A 14181-nucleotide genomic window follows, 5' to 3' on the forward strand; every position below is an offset into this window, starting at 1 on the left:
TTCCAAATTCTGAGAAAAAAGTCAGAATACGTTTAACCATAATCTTTGCAGTAAGCCTTCGAAGAGGGAAAAGTTTCACTAACCTTGTGAAAGCATCTACCAATACTAAACAATATCGATACCCCCCTACTTTAGTTTTTGTGATTGGACCTAGATTGTCCGCATACAGGACTTCTCCGGGTGCTTTTACTAAGGAACTCTCCATATATCCGAACTTTGTATTTATATTTTCCTTAAAAATGCTACACGGCACGCAAGCCTTCGTGAAATCTTTAACATTCCTCTTCATTTCTTTCCAGAAAAAACGACTTCTGATTCTGTCTAAAGTTTCTATGAAGGATGGATGCCCTGACTCCTTCTCAATATGGGCTGCTTTACAAACTGTGGCCCGTAGTTTATCTGGTACCCATATTACCTCCTTTTCTTCCCCCTTAATTTTGACAGTCCTCATCAAAATATTCTCTTCATTAAAGAAGGTAACTCTATCGAGCTGTCTCAAAGTCTGTTTAAGTCGCCTGGAAAAATTTCTTTTCTCTCCGCATTTATAATCAATCAATTTACCAAGAAGCGTGTCAGCCCTTTGTAGTTGTCGCCATTTTTCGAAATCTTGTAAATGATAAGAATTTGGAAATTCCTCAACTTGTTCGACATTACTTATAGCCAAAATATTAAAAGGTAACTCAGACATGACGTGTAACTTCTCCCTGTCTGTAATGTAGCACGACCTACCACTCAGAGGAATTTCATCGTTTCGCTTCCTCTTCAGTTCCTTCTTCAGAGTTTTTATCTCCTTAGTCCTCTGAACATCTATGAAAAATAAATCATTTGAAGGAAGATCCTGAATATCTATCAACTTCTGGCCCTCTACTTCCACCTTCAGAAAGCCCTTGTCACTTTCTGATTCAAGAGGAAGTAAATCATTTGCTTCAGCGGAACCCTCAAATTCTGGCCCTTCTGTATAATGTCCTTCTAATCTAGAAAACATATCTACTGGCTGTTTCTTTCCCGGCAAGAATTTCAAAACCACAGGAAATCGAGAAATTCTCGTAGCCCAGCGACTTAACATCGGTGAGATTTTACTCGACTTAAGAATAGTCAAAATCGGTTTGTGGTCAGTGTACACATACACGACAGGTGCATGCATCAAGAAAATTTCAAACTTCTCTAAAGCTAATACTATAGCCAAAAGTTCGAGATGTGTTGCGCTGTACTTCGCCTGTACCGGTGATAACTTCCTGGACCCATAGGCCACTACCCCCAGTTTCCCCTGGTCATCTTTTTGACACAGAGTGTACCCCGACGCGATACTAGAGCCATCTACGAATATGTGGTACGGCTCCCCCATTTCAGGTAGGAGAAGCATGGGGTCTTCTGCTAGAGCCTCTTTTAATTTATTCAACGCTTCCTCATGAACTTGAGTCCATATAAACGGTTTATCTTTCTTCAAAAGATCTGTTATTGGCGCTAAAATTTCAGCAATCCCCTTGATCCGAAAATGAAAAAAAAATTAAAAAGCCTAAAAGCGCAGGACTTGTTTTACATTTCTTGGTCTCTGACACTGTTTGGCCATCTTGATTTTTTCTTCAGTACAAGAAATATACCCAGGCCTAATACGGTGGCCAAGAAATTCAATGTCTTGAGCGAAAAATACCGCCTTATCAGGATTTAGGGTTAACCCCGCCTCTTTAATTCTCTTTAATGTCTCATCTAAAATTCCGAAAAGTTCTTCTTTTGTTTCTCCGCCACACAGGATGTCATCATAGTATACTATAACTTTAGTAAAATAAAGTTCCTTAAGCACCAATTGCATGAGCTTAGCCAGACTATGCGGAAGATCCTTGATTCCGTAGCACCCTTTTGTAAACCTAAATAAGCCCTTATGCGTAATAAAGGTAGTAAATTCCTTACTCTGCTCATCAAACTCAATTTGTGAGAAAGCAAATATAATATCCAGTGATATAAAATAACGCTTATTTCCTAAATAAGAAAGAGCTTCTGTCATACTAGGAAGACTGTATTTTTGACCCTCAGTCATAGAATTCAAAACTCTCGAGTCCATTATTAGCTTATAATCCACATTTTTCTTTTGGTGTAAAATAGGAGCACTGATATATTTAGAATGAAGTGTTTTTTCAATGATCCCATCTTTTTCCATTTGGTCAAGAACCTCTTCCATTATCTTTCTCTTCTCAAAAGAGAGCGGCCTCAATTTAGATGAAAATGGTTTTGGATTCCGAATATTTATGTTATGTTTTATCAGATGTGTAAGTCCCGGTTTATGGCTAAAAGCCTCTCTGTGTTTTTCCAAAATTTCTTTCAACCTCTCTTTTGTATCTTTATCAATAGCGACACGAGACAACATCTGTTCTATAACAGTGTTCTGTCTCTCTTGAATATACAAAGAGTCCTCCAAGTGCGACCTTTTTTCTTTCTTCTCAGAGTCAAAAACACAAACAGGCTGTAAACCATCTTCAATATTCCAGCCATTCTGAGAAATATAAAGAACAATTTTACTTTTCTGGAGAAAATCCCTCACCACAATCACGTCTTTTATAAGAGAGGGGAGGAGATGGAACTTCTGCCTTATACGAATACCGTTAATAAAAACATTGACTATAGTGCTCTTTTGAGAAATAGCTGTCCCCTGGGCTAGAGACAAAAACAAAGTGTCCTTTCTGAATTTGCAAAATTTTGCTTGCCACCTTTCCGCTTCTTTTTGCGAAACAGGAGAGGGAGCTCCCGCTATCCGCATAAAGATATGTTTCTCCCCCAGAATTGTAGCCTTTATTAGTGGTTCCATGGCCTCGGAGGTTTTGTCTTTGGCCGACGCGGCCGTAAAGATGACCTGATCCGTTATTCCTTTTCTTTTCTTCCCAATCGGTCCTCAATTTCCTCTTTCTCTGTGGAGATTCTGCAACGCTACCAGACACCTTTTTCCCTCCTTCTTTCATTTCAGAAGAAAAGGCTGACCCCATGTCTTGTGCTCGCATATTTGCCCTATTATTGCACCTCCCTTTGTTAGTGTTATGTCTTTGTGGCTCAATAAAACCTGTTAGTTTCTCTTCATTCTGAAAACGCCAACCATTTTTACACATGTGTAATTCTATTTTGGCTTTCGTTAACAGATCATTTCCAACTATAACGGGAATGTTAGCCGACTCTAAAACATAAAATGGATGCGACAATTTCTTTTTCTTAATACAGAAAGTTGGAAAAACAAGCTTGTGTGCGAAAACATGCCCTGAGGCCAACGAAATTTCCTGCTTTATTTTTTTACTTCGAGCGCCCTGTTTTTCCCATCTCCTAGCAGTGTTTCCATCTGTGATAGATATTTGGCTCCTAGAATCCAAGAAAAGTTCTGTCGGCTGCCTATAGAAATATCCAAATATATATGGCGGTGCATTTTTACTTGTCGCTAATTTCCTAACAAAAGTGGCTGCAGATACGTTCTCTTTTCCTGCACTTTTCTTCCACTTTTTAAACTTTTCGCAGACTGATTTTTTATGCCCGTCAGATTTGCAGAAAAAGCATTTTATCGGCTGTTTTTCCTTAGTATTCTCGCCTACAACTTTAACTTGTCTCTTAAAAACAGCTGGGTTTAGAGCTTCTGCTCTAATTTCCGGCGCACTGTCTAAAACCGTCCCCTTTGTAGCAACTACAGCTAAGTCTGCCCTTTTCTATTCAACCTCTTGAGACTTTACGTAATTCAATTCCTCTAATAAATATGACTGTATTTTTAAAGCATACGCTTCTAACTGTTTCAGTCCCGAAAACTCTTTTTCATGTAAATAGACCTTATACTTTGGGTGTACCTTGGTCAAAATTTCTTTACTTGTTCTACTTCTCGTAGAGGGTCAGGCAATCTCTTAAACAAAAGTGACATCTCCCTAACAAAACGCGCTAGAGGTTCACTAGGTTTCTGAATCCTACTCACTAATTGCGATTCAATCTCTTCCTTATAATTAAAACTGAAATATTCCTTAAGGAAGCTATCTTTGAATTCCGCAAAATTTGCGAAAGGCTTCTTAAACTGGAACCACTCCTTACTTTCTCGCTCTAAGACTTTTGGCACAACTCTTTCTAGAATAACCTCTAAAGAGACTTGTTTATGCGCCGCAAAGTCTTCTAAATTAGACAAAACTCAAATGGATCTTGCGACGGATCCCCAGAAAAATGAGAAAGCTGTAATTTCACCTCCTCAAAATCTTGTCTACACGAGCAACTAGCATTTTCACTTCTCCGTGCATTTTGTGAGTCTTTCAAATTCCTAATAAAATCTAATAGAGACTCAGCGCTCAACTGTTCGGTTCTTTCAATTCCCAGAGCTTGTCTCAAAGCTTCTAATTCTATAGAATGGGACTCCATGTTTCTCAGTATCTTCCCTGATCTTAAACGCATATACTACTTAAAAGAAAAGTCTAATATCCTGGACAGTAGCACCCAAAATTATGTGATGCGCCCTATATAACACGTATATCATATAGTATGTTCCTTCTACTATCTTATACTACGCTTCAAAACCTGAAATTTAATTCGAGAGACACTCACATAATATAAATAAATTTGCTTACTAATCGTCTAGGTAACTAGTAAACAATAAACTTAATATCAATACCCAAGGTTCAGGGAATTTTATATCAATCAGACTTTTCCAAGTAGAATAGTTTATTCAAAATTTCAAAAACCAAAAACAAAAAAATTATGTTCTCTTAGTTTAATATTTCTTAATGTAAATGATTTTTCTAATCAAAAAAAAATTAGTTCAGGTACACCTCTAGACCCAGAGGTCCCCACCTATTTAAAACCTTAAATAACAGTTCGCTCCAAACATGAAGCTTCCTTTAAGATTTGTCTAAAATTCCTTAAGAGAGGTCCTGAACATGCGTCCTCGTACAAGCCATCATGAACCTCACGTACACTAAAGACAGACCCAACATTTTGAGTACAGTCTGGCCTAAATCCCTAATTCAGGAATCGCCCTTTATTGAACAACCCTTAAGGAAATCAGCTAGCTAACAGACTTTAAAAGGTAAAAGGAATTGGAAAATTCCTTCATTTAAGAATAAAGCACCTTCTTTCAGGCTCGGTAGTAGGGATAAAATCAAAACAAACAACAGCCTACCATCCCCTTATGTGAGGAATCAGCTGTGAAAAATCAAATCGGCTAATCGAAAGCAACTAACCGAGGAAAAAAAAGTATATATTACTCATCCGGCTCGGTTGCCATAGCAACAGCCTTCCCTAAAATCAAAATAAAGAAAATTTCTGAAAACATACAGCGTTCGGAAGGAACGTTGTCACAATAGATCTAATGATCCCTGCTAAATTTCATTTCCTTAAAATATTCCTAACCGGGAATCGAACCTATCCTTAGACCTTACCCATGGACATACAACCAGAACTAAAATATTCTGATTCGTATTCCGCTTAACAAGTCTAAAGGTTGACCCTATACACAGCCATCTCTTTCGGCTGTACCCCTGCTCTGACTTAAAAAGAAAAGTCGCGAAGCAAAAAGAGACCCAAGGAGCACGAAAGCTCCTTCCGCTAAAAATTCCGTCTCTATTCTATCAAAAGAATCCAAAATCTGCCTCCTCGCTGCCATTCCCTTCTTACTTATATACGATTTAACAGCTTTCCGCCTCTCCGCTACGACGAGAAGAAACTGTCACTGAGCTTAACAGAGTTTCCAAATGAGCTAGCTAGCTACTAAACTTTTGCCTTACTTGGAATTATTTTTTTTTTAAACTGAAAAGAATAACTTTTAAAGATTAACATATACATATATATACATACATTAAACAATACATAAATGCACACATGAAATATATAAATTTATATAAAGATTAATAGACAAAAATACCAAACTATAATAATTTTACCAGCGCTGGTTTTTAACCTAATTATATATGTATTAATAAACAAGAAATAATATGAATATTAGATTTCCTTTAAATATATGCATATATGTACAAACTAGCAATGGGCCTGAAAGTGCTCATTGCACTCTAGAATTTCAAGAATATACAGAACCAAAAGCTCTAGATGTGCAGCCTTTAAGTGTATCATATAAATCTAAATATTTCTCTTATGTTTTATTTTAATTTTATTTTGTTTCAAAAAGAGGGTATGGAATATTTTGAAGTAAAAATACTACATACTATTTTGCTAGTTATTTGTGTATTCTTTTAAAAGAAGTGTTTACTTTTAGGGTTGGCTGGTTTACACCAACTTTTTTTTAATTACTGGTTTAAACCACAAAAATAAAAAGAATGAAAAATGCGAATCGTGTGAACTTCATGGTGACGTTTCCAAATATCAAACCACCTGCAATAGTTTTATTTCCCTTTTACCTTTTAATCAAGGTGTCCCATGTTCAATTCTCGGTCGAACCACAAACCTTCTTTCATGCGTAACCCAAGTAGCGGTTCAGATGTCAGTTTAAGCGAAAGTCTTCTCCTTGATAACCTCGTATTTTGTAAGGATGTTAAGCCTAAATATGCGAAACAAACCAAATTGTATATTTCTGCATGCCTAAATGCGTGTTGTTTTATAAAGAAGACAAGATTGCTTAAATATATTGATAGAAATTGGCAAAATTTATCAATTGCCTACGTAGCTTCCAACATTAGCTTGGATTGGACTTTCAATGATATCTACGTACTAAATTTGTAATTTAATACCTTAGTTTTAGCGTACTGATTATGGTACGTTGACCTTTAAATTTTACATGCAAAGCAATAACAGGATTTTCCCGTTATTGTCTTACATTTCAAGTAATGACGGGATTTTCCCAATGGCTAGGGCGGGAGATTCTCAATTTAAGAAATTTACTGACCGAACTTCCTTAAGCTTATGGGAGTTCTTCCGGCATAATCCCGCTGTTGCATAATAACACCAAGGCGAAACAAACTTATTTCTGTGAATATGTAATATAAATACATAAAGGAAAAAATCTAAATCAAGAAACCTGGTTTAAACCAAAAAAGCCTGGTTTAAACATCCCCAAAAAACGTTTTTTTTTGCATTTTCAAAAACAACCACGGTTCTTGCCAACTCTGCTTACTTTTGTATATAGGAGGTTAAAAAATTCTTATTATATACATTGGTTAATCCTGTGGAATTTATAATGTAAATATGTTCAAGAAAAAATGTTTGAAATATCTTTTCGAAATTCATAGTTTATTTTCGATGTTTTATATTATTATCAGCATCAACCACTAATTAAATGATTTTTTTGTGTTATAGAGAAGCGATACAAAGTCTGTTTTATCAATTTAAAGCAGTATTTTGAAAAAAGCCCAAAATTTCCCAAGCAAAAAAGCGAAGCGGAAAAAACCGAGTTTTTTTTCAAAAAAGCCGGTTTTTTTCCGAGCCCTTGCATCTCTACTTGAAATACATATACTTGGTGTATAACTATGATGCATTATGCTACAATACACAACTGTGTAGTTTCCGGTGTTTTCTTGAAAAAGCCTGCATTTGTCGGTTAAAACATAACTGTACATCGAAAAGTTCCTTCCGTGTCACGGGTCGTTAAGGGACAGTATTTTTAAAAAAAGCAATGTTACTTACCGATAAATCTGGAATTCGTGCGACGTTGTTCTCAGGAACACTTTATTTACATTAAACAAGAATTTTATGCATAGATTTTTCGCGTCTATTGAATGTGAGTTTCAAAGAAGTGTTTGTCCGATTGGTCTTTGTGGATTCGGTTTCGTTATTGAATCAAACAGCTTAAATGCACTACAAAGTCCTAATTATCGCTCTTCTAATCTCGTTATGATCTTTGAAATAGAACTGAAATGAGTATTGATAAACGCAAAATCACTTTTAATATTTTCAGCTCTGCAAGCGTTCAAGGCTTCTTGAATACATTTTGTTTCTTCTAGTTAAAAACAGTTCACAGCCAGTACCGTATGTGAAATTAAAAAAGATCTCCTTTTATATAGACCCCTATATATATATATATATATATATATATATATATATATATATATATATATATATATATATATATATATATATATATATATATATATAGTATACAAACAAAAAAGAATGCGCCAAGTATCTGAGAATAAAAATAAATATACTCAGAGGAATAAATAAACATTTCTGGCTTAAAACCATATAATGAAACCCGCCTAGTAAAATTGAACAGGAAACGGGCCTAGAGTTAACGGAGACAGATCTGTGCTTAAAAAATAAACAAGGCACACACATACAATGGACATATATAGAATGTACATAGGCCTACCGTATTTAATTACAGCATTTATTTATGCTACGAATTAATACACATAAAACTTACAGTGAAAAAAAAAAGCCTACATACGGTTTCAAAGGCCAAGACAAAAAATAGGTGCTATGCCCTTCTCAGCGCTGCTCTCTGTACTACTGGATCCCTTTTGATCTATTGTGTATATTACGCTAATTGTTCCATGTCTCTAGATCAGCTAGAGAACGAGTTATTGGTATTTGAAAATAACTATGTAAATTACACTTCGTTCAAAAACTCGCACCGTATGTAGGGCCTTACATGTCAGTGGACTAAAGGTTAAATGTGTAGAGTAACAAGTAAACTAAGACGTTTACAGACAACTTAGTTCTTATACCTAACCTCTCACAGGATGTCTAAAATTTTTAACATTACAATATACAATGAAAAATTAACTAAAATAACAAGTGGAAATGATCATTAGAGAATGAAAATATGGAATGAATAGTGAACATCTTACATTTTCTTCTAAATATCCTGAATATTTACAGTGATGTATTTGGCTGGGCAATTCCTACTGAACACTCTATATAATGGTTAGCTCACTCTATATACTTTAGGTAACTTTCATTAAATTGTTGAAGACCTCAAACGAGCGCTTTCTGTTGTCTTGGAACAAAATTAACAACAGCATCCCGTGAACTTTTGCATAAAATATATATTATCATTTGAACACCCTGAAGAACGTTAAGAACTTGTTACAATTCCGAAGAATACTTCACTATAATTTGTAATGGCGCAAGATTCTCTAACCTGCGCAGATTAGAAGAAGTAGACCCCTATGTTCGAAAAAGTTTCAAACAACTAAGAAATAACATAGAGCTTGATTAACATGTACAAAGTTTTCGATTGTATCTCGTATATATATTATAATTGTTGAAAGGCACTTCCCCTCTTGTCTCCTTCAAATCACACCCATATGTAATGTGCAACAAGAAATTAACTTAAGTTTTCCAATCTATTTGATTATTAAGAGAACAATTTTCATGAAATGCCACACCTACCGTTGAGCTAAATGTCAACACTGGACACTCCGAAATGCCAGTCACTGGATTTGTGCCTCGTTCTCGCGAAGACGAAGACGATGCAGTCACGTTGTCCCTTCCACAGCTTTTTTCTCTATGGATTTCCTTAAAATCTATTTGGAAGACGGGCAGGTAAAATAGGTGATATGCCATGAAATGGATATAAGTATGTGTCATTTCCAAAACATAACATTGTGCATTATAGTAGTTAAAAAATAAAAGTGTCATCCAATGTCTTCTCAACTTCTATAAAAATGAAATACAAATACAAATATGAACACACTATTTGTAACTACAATTGTTTTTTTTTTTTTTTTTTTTTTTTTACCAAAAGGAAATGACCTCCAAATCAGAAGTAACGAACTTCCAACTAGGAGGTTTTATCCGCATTACAATAGACTAAAACACAATTCGTCTAACTAAATAGTTTTATGTCCTATTGAACCCAGTGTTTCAATGCAGCATTCACAAAAGCTCTCCATTGACTTGTCCTTTGCCAAATGGATCCTGTTTCTTATTTTTGCGATAGCCATCTTCAGATGTCCTCCTATCTACTCCTATGTCTTCCTAATGGTCGTTTTCCAATTTGTCTTCCAGTTAATACTTTGAAAGCGTTCCTACTTTCTTTCATCCAGGCAATATGATTTGACCACCTGAGCGTCCTATACTTGATAACCCTAACAACGTTTGGTAAACAATGTAAATTATGTACTTCCTCGTTATGAAGTTTCCGCCATTCCCATTTCTGTTCCTGTTGGGTAATGTGTTTCTTTTCAGGATTTTGTTTTGAAATACTTTTAGTCTGCGTTCTTCGTATCGTCTAAACTTTGCAAACATAATGTACTACAATTATTAGCATAAATTATAGAGAAACATATTTTAAATGGAAACTGGTAATGCATAATCTGTTACTGTTCTAAAGGAAGATATATCTAAATAAAATGTAACAAAAGAGTTATTATGAATTTGCTTCTATTTCATATATTCATTTTGAATACGCCATGGAAAACCTATTGTATTTTGAAAAGGCAACGGATAATTGAAATATGAGAATCGAACAAGTGTCTACAGCTTTTGGTCCGAGATAGATGCCTCTCTGTCTATTTTAAGATGCAACAAATATGCTACTATAAGAGAATTTTTTTTTAAAAATCGTTTAATGTTTAAACAAAAACACACTGCTGAGCAAAACAATATATTCACATAAAAAACTACATACGTGTTACAGTTTCGCCAACTAACATATTGGCTTCATCACACATTGATAGTGTCTGATGAAGCCAATATGTTAGTTGGCGAAACTGTAACACGTATGTAGTTTTTTATGTGAATATATTGTTTTGCTCAGCAAATAGTGCGTTTTTGTTTAAGTATATACAAAGCAAAGCTTCTACTTATGGAAAATATTACGTTTAATGTTATGAGTTATTATAGTAGTTTCTCATTAATATACTGTACTTTCTAACTTACGTCATTAATTACCTTCCAGATAATGTGTGTGATGTCTTATTTACATGGGAAGGTTACTTACTTCACGGTGTTCCTGGGAAATACTTTTTTGAGAGGTAGTTACATCAAAAATATAAAAATTGCTTTGGTACTGTAATTATATATCATCACTGTGTCTAACCAATATGTACAGAAAGAACAATAGAATCATAAAAACGTTTGCTGCTTGTATTTGGTACTATTTATTATTTGGTACTATTTATTATTTGTGTTACATATACATTATTGTCTCCTAGCGGACTATTTTTGCAAAAGTAAAAAGAAATTATTTTTTCTTTATATTGGTTACTACTATTGCCTACCATACAAGATAAATTTAAGTACTCTCTTAAAGTTTTACAAAAACCACACTACGATATGGTGTTCAGAAAGTGTCACTTTGGTAAGCACTATCTTCATTGCTATTATACAATTGTCCATTTCGTGTTACCATTTTAAAATCCATATAGGGTTTAGGTTGACGATATCCACTATTTTTTAACATACTTGCTAAAAGTAGGAGGTTATCAATTCGACTTGTTGCATAACTTATAGATAACTGCAACAATTTTTCTCAATAAATTTTTATTTAAAATTAATATCCTTTCCTTGTGGTCCCACGTACTCTTCATAAAGGTCTAACAAGAGTCTTTGAAGCTAGAAAAGAAAAATCTTAAATGGCTGAGAGTTTTCATTCCATAATTGTTTCTATCATTGCGCATAAATTAGAGAAAGGTGCCGTAATTTTGATGAATCATTATGGTGTAAATTGTATTCTTTTTGTTTGCATTTAACAAGCACTTTCTATTTTCTTCGGTACTTTTACACAACCTATATGTGTGGTAAGCAATACTTAAATGATGGTGGGACCGCGGTGGCTCAGTTGTAGAGCGTTCACATTTGGTGCATGGGGTTCCGGGTTCGATCCCTGCCCCCGCCAAGTGAATTTTGTGGTAGACAAACACCGTGTGCGTGTTTTTTCTCGGGGTTCTCCCGTTTCCTCCCACTTTCTTCATTCCACCATTTCATTCATTACTCATCACCGTCTACTTTAGCCTAACCGGCATAATCGTGGGACGTAAAACTCAAACATTTCATTTCATTTAAATGATGGTTATTTATTTTCGAATTGGGCTGTGTAATTACGTGATACATATATACCAGATTAGTAATATTACTTTCACGATCCTATGTAGTTTCTAATATAAAACAATCAAATGTATGTACTAGAATTACATAATATAAACATAATGGTTATCAACATCAAACTTAGTTACTAAAAGTATACGATAACTTTGTAGTTAGTAGTTAATTATCGTGTTATCTTTCATAAGCAAAGAACAAAGGGTACTCGCACAAACCTATTGTTTAATTATCACCTATCTATCACCAGACTAATAAAAAACCAATAAAAGCGGTAATGGTAATTACGTAAATTATTATGTATACTTTCTCTTACAGATTTTATGCTGATGGCCGAAGAGATGATATACATCTCAACAAAAATGGAATACAAGTACTACTGAACATTGTTCTACCATAGAAAAGAATATTGCCTACTCGAATAAAGAATTCATTATAAATTTTACTGAACCAGGTTATATGTGATTTTAATATTTGGTGAACGTAGTTGTAGCAGTAACTCGGTTGAAAATATTCCAGCAGGGGTAACAACGGGAAGGGGATCATCGCCTTGCCTTGGAACAAAACCCGTTGCAATTACCAACAGTAGTGTAATTTCTTCCCCAGCTGTAATGTAGACCGAGGGCGGTGAGGGCGTTGTGAAAAGAAAGATAATACAAAAGCACTGATCGCCCGAAAAAATCCCATCAAGTGCTTTTCAATTAGGAGTGTACTCTTGATAAAAATAATTAATGATATTCGATTAAATGAATGTGTGAAATAGTATGAATTCAATTAAGCCTGTTTCTTATTTTTTTCTCATTTTACTTTAAAAAATGTTTCATATTCAAAGAAGCATAATGTGGCTTAGATGATTTACATTTGACTGTTATATGTTTAACGCCTGATATAGGAAAATTATTACTCTCCCTTTTCGTTTACAAATTTATAAATTATTTAAGTTTCTGGTAAGTATTTTTATAAGCCTACTCATTTGTCAAAATCATGGAGTGGGTATGTACATGGTAACTCACGTTACGTAATGGCGTATATTTTGAAGAATACTAACCACAAATAAACTTAAAAGCTCTGCTTTTTCTTTTTTTAAAAAAAAGTGTCATATTTATACAGATAATTACCAAATATCGTAATTTTATATGATACAGCAAACCTTGGAGGAAAGAAAATACTATAGTAATTCACGTTACAAATGTTTCCCAACGTTCAGAACCTATGATTTTTCAGTCCATTTTCTTTTGTCCTGGCATAGCTATGTGCATGAAATTGCTATGTAAGATAGGAACACACATAATTTAATTATGAGAAAAATATTAAATTTCTATTTACATTTTATGACTACTTTTTTTTTGTGGAATATGCACAGAGTCGGGTAACTCATGTTACGGTAACTCACGTCACATTTGTCAACGGTCTTTTATTATTAAGTATAAGCAACATGCATTTATAATAACCTGAAATAAGCACAGTTTATTTAAGTTGAACATTGAACTTTACTTTCAGAAAAGGTTTCATCAGTAATATGAACTTCTACTTGGGATACCGACAGAAAAAAATAAGACCTATGTAATAATAAATAAAGATTTTATAATACAATCAACATTAAAACTTAGTAGATCAAAGGTAACCTACGGAAAAGATAAGAAAATAGTAATTCTCTGAAAACAATTAATGATGCCAGCTATATACAACTATATTTCTATCAAAAGGACAACTTGACTAAAAATTATAACTATATTTCTTTCATAAGTTATTGTCCCTCTTTCCGTGGACATGCCTGAGTAATTATAGTACTGATAATTTTACGAATATTCGTCTATTATGGATGTTGTATTTTATTACTAAAAAATCATATAGCATGTTAAGAAACGATATGGTTTTGACTAGGGATGGCCATTTCCGGAAAAAGAGTTTTCCGGTTTCCGGAAATCACATTTTCCATTTTCCGTTTTTCCGGAAAATTTTTCGTCTTCCGATTTTCCGGAAAATTTTCCGTTTTTTCGGAAAATTTTTCGTCTTTCCTTTCTAATTTTCCAGTTTCCGGAAGAATTATATTCCGTTTTCCGTTTTCCCTGAAAATCTGGTCATCCCTAGTCTGTAGGAAGTTTAATCTTTTAAAGAGTTCTGGTATATTTATATACCATGGCGTACTATCGTCTTTGACCGCTTATTTAGGTTCTATAACAGGTATTTAAGCCGGGATTTTTCTTTTATTTTTCAAGTCAAGGATGGACCAAAGAACACCGC

This window comes from Thermobia domestica, chromosome 18 (genome assembly GCF_964235325.1).
Source record: "Thermobia domestica chromosome 18, izTheDome1.hap1.1, whole genome shotgun sequence".
NCBI classification, from domain to species: Eukaryota; Metazoa; Arthropoda; class Insecta; order Zygentoma; family Lepismatidae; genus Thermobia; species Thermobia domestica.